This window comes from Podarcis tiliguerta (assembly GCF_965153285.1).
Source record: "Podarcis tiliguerta genome assembly, chromosome: 1".
NCBI lineage: Eukaryota > Metazoa > Chordata > Lepidosauria > Squamata > Lacertidae > Podarcis > Podarcis tiliguerta.
The window spans coordinates 3948389-3957393 of record NC_139534.1 but is presented as its reverse complement, the minus strand read 5'-3'; the positions used below and the strand labels follow the sequence as shown (position 1 = coordinate 3957393).

Below are 9005 nucleotides of genomic sequence, written 5' to 3'. Positions count from 1 at the left end.
GGGCCCAGTGCTCCCAGGCTGCGACTCTGCAGATGCCACCTTAACCCAGCCAAAGCTGCAGGGAACTGGAAGGGACAACATGAAGCCTTGCCCTGGCTTGCTCCTCCTTGGGGTGGAATGAGGAGAGGGAGCAAGGAGAAAAAAGGAAAGGAAAGATGGGAGAGACAGTTTCTCCAGCCAAGCCGGCAAAGCCTTCCCTGCAAGAGCAGAGGCAGACAAGTGGAGAGGATCCTTGGCACACACGAGAAAGAGAGAGTACAGGAGCAGAGAAAAAATAGCAGAAATAAAGGGCAAACTGCCCTGTATTGAATCACTATAGGACACAACGTTTTACTTTGAAATAAGGGACAATCCTGTATTAAAGAGGACAGGTGGCAATCCTATACCCCACCTCTGAAAATCCCAACATTTTCTCTCCCCTTCCATAATTCTCAGAAGGAAGTTCAGTTCTCATTAATGGATGGAGAACAGTTAAAAAAGAAAACCACCGAGGGAATTTTGTTCTTTGTAAAATGTATATATTTAAGCAACTCTCCAGCTCCGTGCTGACCCTCTTCTTTATTCCCGAGTGGGGTGGCCTGGCCTTCTGCCTCCAAGTCCTACCCGGGGGGGGGGGATCAGACCCTCCTTCCACCATCTTTCCCGTGATTGCTCTTCTGACCCCGGAGAAAGAGGCCGTGGCGCTTGGCCCTCCTTCTCCCCCCCCCCCGAAAGGCGGAGGGCGCCCCTTGCACAGCCCTCCGAAATCAAGGGGGGAAACGGCAAGGCTCCCGCTCGCTCGCTTCTTGTTTTTTAAGTTCCCCTTAAATGCGAGGGAGCCCGGCGGGGGGGGGGGGGTCCGCGGGCGCCTTCCCTCCGCTTCCCGCGGGGCCGAGGGGGGGGGCGGGCGGGCGAGGGGCGCCGCCGGGTGCCTTCCTCCTCCTCCTCCTCCTCCCCCCGGCGGGGCGTCCCCCTTCCACGCCCGGCCCCTCCGGTGACATCAGCGAGGAGGTCCCTGCGCGGACGTCGAGGGGACGCCGAGGCGCTCGCTCGCTCGCCAGCCTCGCCTCCTGCTCGGCTCCATTCCCGGCCGGACGAGGCGAGGGACTCCTCGCTGGCCCTGGCGCGGGCGGCTCGACGGCCAGCGGAGGAGGTAAGGGGGCGCGCGGGCGCTGGGCTCCGGCATCTCCCTCCAAGTCCGGGCTCAGGGAGGGGGTGTTTTGGGGGAAGCTTCTCGGCTCGAGGGACGGTGCGCGGAGGACCCCGAGGGAGGCGGACAGCGAGGCGGGGCGGGGCGGGGTTGCTTTGGGGGGCTTCTCCCTTGGACCATGCTGGCTGGCGTCTACCATACCCCAGAGGGATGCGAGCTGGGAGCTGGGGCGGAGAAGCCCGGGCGCCGGGCCCAAGCGCCGCGCCCCTCGAGGGAGCTCCGCCGCGCGCCGCTGCTCGCCTTTCGGGCGGAGGGGGACTCGCCGCTCCCCGGCCAGCGCCTCCGGCCGCACCCGGTCCTTCGCTCGGTGGCTTCCTCCGGCTCGGGGGGGGGGTCTCCTTTCCTTTGAGAATGGGAAGAGCAGCTGCGGGGCGAGCGACGTGGATGGAGGCCGGGGGGGGGGGCTGCCCAGGCTTTGCTCGGAGCCCCGTGGGGTCGGCGGGTTCCCTTTGGGCCCCCGGACGGCGCCTCCTTCCGGCGCCCCGTGTGGCTTCGCGGATCCAGAAGAAGAACCCGCCGCAGCTCCCCGAGGCTGTGATCGCGGGAGTGAGCCCTTCTGAAGTCGGTCGAGTACACGTGGAGAAGGCTTATCTGATGTGTTGAAAACAATGGCTGTTCTTTTGAACCCCACTCTTCAGTCGGATTTTTACACGAAAAGTTTAACCAGGCTTTGTTCTGAGGATCTCCTGCATAGCACTGCAAAGGGGGAATGTTAGTAAAACCAGGAGGAGAAATGTGATCAATGTGATCCGGTTCCTTTGGGGAGGGGTAATTCTATCTTGGCTGGTGGTCTGGCTTGTTTCTGTCCACGGCTGTATTTTGTATGGTTGATTATAGATTATAGATGGGTGTGCTGTGGTTTTCATTGTATTTGCTAAATTGCTTAAATTACTAGGTTTTGTTGCTGTATTGCGTGAACTGCTCTCAATTATCTCTGAAGAGTGGGATATAAATAAAATTATCATTGTTTATTATCCTTATCCAAGCAGCCTATTATAAGTTGCACCCAAATCTTCTAATACAAAGCAGCAGAAAAAATTGGCCATTCCTCCATGATATTTACAGGACATCATATTCTGCTGATGCTTTTGTTTGTTTTTTTAAACTTTACTATAGCTAGTAGTAGCAAAAAAAGTGCTTACGGGCAAAAGGTTGTTCTTCAGTTGTGTAAATCATTGCAGCAACCTGAATAGCAGCGCAAACAGTTCCTGTGTTCTGTGCCCCCACCGACCCCCCTTTACATCTACTGAGATGATGATACAAACATTTAAGTATTTATAATGTACTATAAAACTAGAAACTCAGTCCGGATTAGAAAAAGAATCTTTTTATGACATTTTAGTATTTGCATGGGGATAGCTAAACTTTCAAAGCTGTTGGCAAAGGCCGCTGGTGAGGAGTCAGAAAGCAGAGATGACCTCTCTTATTGTACTGGGCAAATCAGTTCTTGGTGCTTTAGTTTGTTCTCCACACACCCTACTTATTCCCACAGAGCAGCGGGCAGCAGAACATTTACTTGGCATCACTCTGATCGGGCTATTTGCCTTCAAGTTCTGAGAGAACTTCGGTAGTATCCAATTCTAGACAGGTCCCGTTCAAGACATTTTGCCTGCCCAAGAGGCTGCAGCAGACACAAATCCAGGACTCTTGGTACATCGGAAGATTTGGTGGTACAGTGACCAATGCCGCTTAATGCACTACCCGGCAGATGTTGCTGCACCACAGCTCCATCAGCCCTGACCTTTGTCCATGCTGACGGGTGTGTGTGTGGGATGGGACTTTGAGTCACAACCTCCGGATGGTGCAAGATTCCCCATCCCTCTCTTAGACCCTACATTTAAGGCAGCACTATAGCACTTCAAACAGTCCCTGAAAGAACCCTGTCAACTATAGTTTGTTAAGGGTGCTCGGTGTTGTTGGGAGACCCCGTTCCCCTCAAAGGCTGCAGTCTGCAGAGTTCCCTGGGAAGAGGGGTTGATTGTCAAGCCACTGTGTAGAAATTGTAGCTCTAGGGGGAATAGGGGTCTCCTAACAATTCTCCTTGACAGGATTCTTTGGGGGAGCCCAGGACTGCTTGAAGTGATGATGCTTTAAAAGTACAGGGCAGGTGAGCGGATTCTGAGGGACAGCACTTGAGCTGCATGCCAACATGAGTGACGGCTCGGACAGCTGGGTCAGTCCTGATCCTACATACATAGGAGCCAACTCCAAGAGGCCAATGTCCCTTTGGCCCACCCAATAAAATATTTGAGGGGCTGTGCCCCCCCCCAAGTTGATGGGCGTTGCCTTTCAAATGGTGTGTGCACACTGTGTTAATTATGTGGGGTGGGGCTTACCTGCCCCCTCAAGTTGGCACCCTTGCTTGCAAGTGATGGTGTCTGAAGAGAAGGTCCCTTAATATTTATGTGTGGTGACAGCGTGGAAGAAACAAACCCTCTGCTCACTTGTTTTATTCCCTCTAACTGTGAGGCTTAGTCATGGCTCTGTTTGTGACAAGATAAGCAAACTGCCTGAAGTGATTTTGAGAATTCTGCCTTTCATGGACTGTGTGGATCAGGCACAGGGCATTGCAGCTGAGCCTGCAAACTCTGCCTAAGTAAACCTTGGATGACACTGCAGGTGCTTCTAGATGCAGTTTGACAGCAGTCTGCTTTGCTGCTTGAGAATCTCTGAGGTCTTTTTTAACTATATGGTGGGGCTCAAGACATTTATTTATTTATATTCATGAAACTGATATCCTGCCCTTCCAGCCAAAGGGGGCCAGGGCAGCAAGGGACACCAATACACCAAAACCAGCCCCTTAACCTTAGCCCAGTAGCTGACTGGCAGCCAGTGCAATTCTTTCAACAGTGGGGTGACCTGTTGGCAATATCTTGCCAGCTGCAGCTTCTGGACCCACCTCAAGGGCAGCCCCACAAAGAGCACATTGCAGTAATCCAGCCTGGATGTTACCAGCACATGGATGACAGCTGTCAGGCTATACCAATCCAGAAACTCCCACATCTGTCCTGTTAACTGAAGCTGGTAGTTGAAGCACACCTAGCCGCCAAGGTCACTTGGGCCTCTAGCAACAAAGATGAGTCCATGAGCCACTACGAGCTTGCTCTTTGGGGAAAGTTCAGCCCTGTCCAGAGCAGGCAATTGACCAATTATCTAGGGTTGTGAACCACCCACTCACAGTGCCTCTGTCTTGCCAGGATTCAGTTTTTTGGCTCACCACAGAGTCTAGGCATCGGCCCAGGACTTGCAAGGCCTCTCCTTTTTCGGATGTTACAGAGGAGGTGTCCTCAGCATATAGGCATGCTTAAATATAAAAATCTGTCCTGGGTTCCAGCAGTTTTGAAAGCTAATGTTTATTGAGCTAATGTTTGTAATTAGGTCTTCTTATTTTATTTATTTTTTATGTATTAGATTTATATACCGCCCTTCATCGAAGGATCTTGGGGCAGTTCACAAGATAAATGCACAAATAAATAGTTAAAATAAAAACAACAAAATGATGACCATCACCCTACAAACACATTTAAAAGGCTGTAGAAAATTAATCATCCAAAGGCCTGGTTGAATAGAAACGCTTTCCCCTGGCATCTAACGATATACTGTGAAAGTGCTAGATGAACCTCCCTGGGGAGAGCATTCTACAGATGGGGAGCCACTGCAGAAAAGGCCCCGTTCTCATATTGCCACATGGAGGGCGCACACAAATGAGGGCCTCCCTGGGTCCACCATATATGGTGAGAGAATGACTTTAGGAGAAATCCTTTTGATTTGTTACTTATTTGATTTATTAATTATTATGTTTTGTCATTCATAAGTTATAATTACCTGGCAAGAAAAACCTATGTATCTTTGAGCCGGGGAGAAGACTGGTTAGCTGTGGTTATCAGCTAGTGCAATATTTGTGGAGAAAGAAACCTGCAAGTGGCCGTAATTTGAAGAAGAGGGAAAGCAGGTGGTGGGAGGAATAGGCAGGTATGTGTCACAGATACACACCCCTGTGGCATCTTAGCTCAGGGCCCCCTTTTTAAGATAAAAGGTGTTGGGGTTTTCTTACAGACTGTTGTGTGTAATGTGTAGTCTTCTTCAAACCATGCTGGCTAGAACAACATGAAAAAAGGATGTAGGTTTTATCCAGCAATCAACTTTTCCAGGTGCGTGTCTGCCATCACTGCACACAAATATTGATTTTTATTTGTGCAGGGGTCTTAAAAGTCTAGTCTTTTTATTTGTGGAGACTGTTTTTCCAGGATTTCCAGAAGCCTATGGAGCATTTTTTTGCATCCTGCCCCTTTCTAGCACATTAAAAAACCCAGTATTGCAAATTTGATTTTTTTCAGGCACCAGGGAGGTGTTTTTTTGTTTTGGTCAGTAGGACAATGATGCTATTTTCTTTCTGCGTGCAAAAATGTTATGGCCCAAATGTGGTGGCTTTCAAGAATATTTCTCAAGAGCATGTGGATTGCATGCATCTGTGACCTGGAATGTTTGAGCTATACAGACGCCATGTGGCTCCACCATCTCTTGAGCGATGCCTATTCCACAGTGGTGCTCTTAGCCCCCAGGCTAACAATTTATTGGAATACATTTACTTATTAACATTTAACTTGGATTCCAGCAAGTAGTAGCCAGTGATTTAGCTGCAGTTTAGTGCTTTCTAATTTTAATATGCTTTCATTTCATCACATTCATGCTAATGCCTACCAGTCCTAGCTCTCTGTTTAAGTCCCTGGTGTGTTCAGCTTACTAGCCATGACAGAAGTTGTTCCTGGGCTTGGCACTCTTTCTCTCCTTCTCTGTTTTCTTTCTTTTTAGCATCCAGCCAGCATGTCTGATTGTGTCAATATGCCTGCTTCCCCACTGCTTTCAAGAGGAGGAGACTCCCAACTATAACTAGGATGCATTTATATCTCCTTACTTTTTCCTTAGTCTGAGCTGAGGTCTGCCCTAGTTTTGCACTCATGAAATTTCACTATGTAATTGCTTCAGTTTCCATTTGTAGATGGAAACTGAAACACAGAGTTAAATTCCTTGCCTTCACAGGTAGCGAGTCCATCTGGAAAGATGGACTGCTGTTTACATAATTATTCTGAAGCTGAAAGTACAATGGGCAAAATGCATCCGTATTGTGAGGCCGGGAGTGGGGTTGGTAACAGTCTTAAATTTTGCTCCTGGTCAGTATGCTGCTTGAAAAGTAGGTGCTATTTCACTGTTGCGGGACTGCAAGATTTCAAATGGGGGAGTTGCAAGGACAATGCATAGTTTGGCATAGACCTGTGAACATGGCCCTGTAGGATAAAGGGTAATTGATTATCAATCATATTGCATGTAACTATTTTTCCTGCCCCCATACAACAGTTTGGACATCTTGGTCCTTTAGAGCCATGACTGCCGTGAAGAGGAAACACAAGTGGCAAGAGGGCTGCAAGTCCTTCAGTCCTGGCGCTGTCCTTGCACAGCTCTTTCTTCTTGCTCTGACATTCAGCTGCTACATCTGAAACAGGAAGCCTCCGGTACTTGTGGATGCTCCTCATCTTCCAGGCAGTGTTAGCCAGGGGCATTTTGCGACTGGCGCTGGTTCAGTTGTGACCATGTGGAGATCTCTGGATGCTGGGTTGGCGACTGACATCTCCACCCAGAGCCCCCTCTAGCTTTCTTAGCAGGTGAGCAGAAGAGCTCGTTTATTGCAGTCCTATCGCACCTTTTTCTCCAGGGAATACACGGATCACCCACCTTCTCAGTCAATCCCTACAGCAACCCGGCAAGGTAGGCGAAGAGGTCATTCAGTGACCTCCATGACCGAGTGGGGATTTGAACCCTGAGCTCCCAGGTCCTAGTCTGACACTCTAATAATCACAACACCACACTGGCTCCCTAGAGTCTTTCTGCTAAGGGCAGCTCTATAAATTAAGTAGGTAGGTAGGTAGGTAGGTAGGTAGGTAAGTAAGTAAGTAAGTAAGTAAGTAAGTAAGTAAATAAATAAATAAATAAATAAATAAATAAATAAATATGGGAAAAGCAAAACGTCACTTAGAGAAAGATCTGAAATATTTTCCTTGAAGCTTGCAATTGCTTTATTCCGGATTGCTTTATTTGATGTTTTAATGTGTCATGAACTGCTTTGAGATTATTCTTTAAAATATAAAGCTGTGTAGAAATGCAATGAAAAATATTTTTTGCAAAACAATAAATTTCATTGCAAAAAATGACACCTAGACATTGCATTGTGGCAACCGTAACCCAGGTTTAAGGTGCCATTTGGCAATTAGCTTGTATATCTCATTTGCTAACACTGGTAGAAGTTAAAACTGCCTATTTATCCCACATGTCTGACTTTCAAATACAGGAAAGGCTGGTAGTAATGTCAGCAGTGTTGCAAAATGGTGTCCCTATGCTATCTTTCAAATCCCTTCAGCATTTTGTGAAGCAGGAATTATGTATAATCCGGACATGAGATCTGCAATCACAAATGGTGACCAAATAGATTCCATTTGGTTTTTTGTGTTATGCCCTAAATCCGAAAGCAACTAGAACGAAGTTTCAGAATAGCTCTTGGATCTTGGCTTGGCTTTCGGAGACTGATCAATTGGGAGGCTGGAGGGGGGGGTGGGGAGGGGGAAGGGAGGCTTAGAGCCACAAGTTCCCCATCCTCTGGACTCGGATCCTCATTTTTAAGTGGCTTTCCATAGCCTTAAGTGATCATCTATGTCAAGTCTTATAAGATAAAGTTAAGTATGCAACTACAATAGCAAATAGTATTAAGTCATCATGCTGAAAGGAAGTAGTAAGGAAAAGATAGCTGTCCATTCTGCTGGCAATCGCAGTGTAAGTGCAGCTCATTTTGTGGGGCATAAAGTTTCAATCCCTGAATAAAAATATATTGCTTGATTCCATTCTTTCTCCAAACACTGGAGTCTTCTGCAGGATCTTAATTTTCTGCAGCACAGAATTATTATGCATAATTTAATCAGATTTCACCAATAGACAAGTTCTGCATTTTGGTCTTTTTGACACATTAGAATCAATTTTTCCCTTCCCCTTTTCTCTCTCTTGGCTGCCATATGTCCTCTTTTTTTCCAGGACGTGCCCTCTTTCTCAGGGGTAAAATTTGTGTCTGGTCGGATTTTTTGAATTTTCTAAAATGTCCGGGAGTGGGCTACTCTTTATGTTGCCTACGCAGTACTAAAGAACCAAGTGCAAAACATATACATGCTGTGTGAGTCTTGCATGATGCAGCAAAGGACCAGGTCCTTGTTTTTGTATATTTTGAAGGGGCATTGTAGAATGTGCCCACTCCCGCATAAACGCTGACAAATGTGTCCTCTTTTTCTCTCTTCAAAATATGGCAAACCTGCTTTTGGGGTGACACCAGATTTTGAGTGTGTGGCTGATATGGTCTAGCTGCTGCTACACTGTAAAACTTTAGTCTGACTACCCATCTATAGCAGTGTTGGGAGATTAAAGGTGGTGGAGTTGGAACCAGTCTGTCTCTGAGATCAGCCCTCCGTAATAATGCCACAGAAATCTAGAAACCGCTAATTCATATATGGATTGATTTCCCCCGTGCAGCTGAATTGAAACTAAATGTGTTCAAATACTCCAGCAATGTGTTTTGCACAGGATTAGAACATTGATTGGAAGTTAGTTTATATTTAAAGGTTACCAACCATGTTTGGAATAGTAACTGCAGCACCTGAGCCTCCGAGAGCACACCTCTTTGCCAAATAAAATGAGCAGGGAACTGCCAGAAGCAGAACGTTTTAAAGTAGCTTCTTCAGGCTTCTAGAATGGTGGCAGTTTTGGGGGTGAATCCAGCATT

At 47.5% G+C, this 9005-nt stretch overlaps 1 protein-coding gene across 6 annotated transcripts in view; it reads left to right on the top strand.

Annotated features, from left to right (window-relative positions):
* The first annotated feature begins 673 nt into the window (after positions 1-673).
* The window catches only part of SH3BP4 (SH3 domain binding protein 4), a 37588-nt gene continuing 29256 nt past the window's right edge, over positions 674-9005 (top strand). Inside the window, exons 1-3 of one of the 6 annotated variants that reach the window (XM_083401158.1) lie at positions 984-1132; positions 4601-4923; positions 6569-6849. The gene's annotated coding sequence lies outside the window, so the exon portion shown is untranslated. Of the gene's footprint in view, positions 1133-4600; positions 4924-6568; positions 6850-9005 lie in introns of those variants that run through there. The other 5 variants (XM_083401155.1, XM_083401157.1, XM_083401154.1 and 2 more) reach the window with 5 other exon arrangements.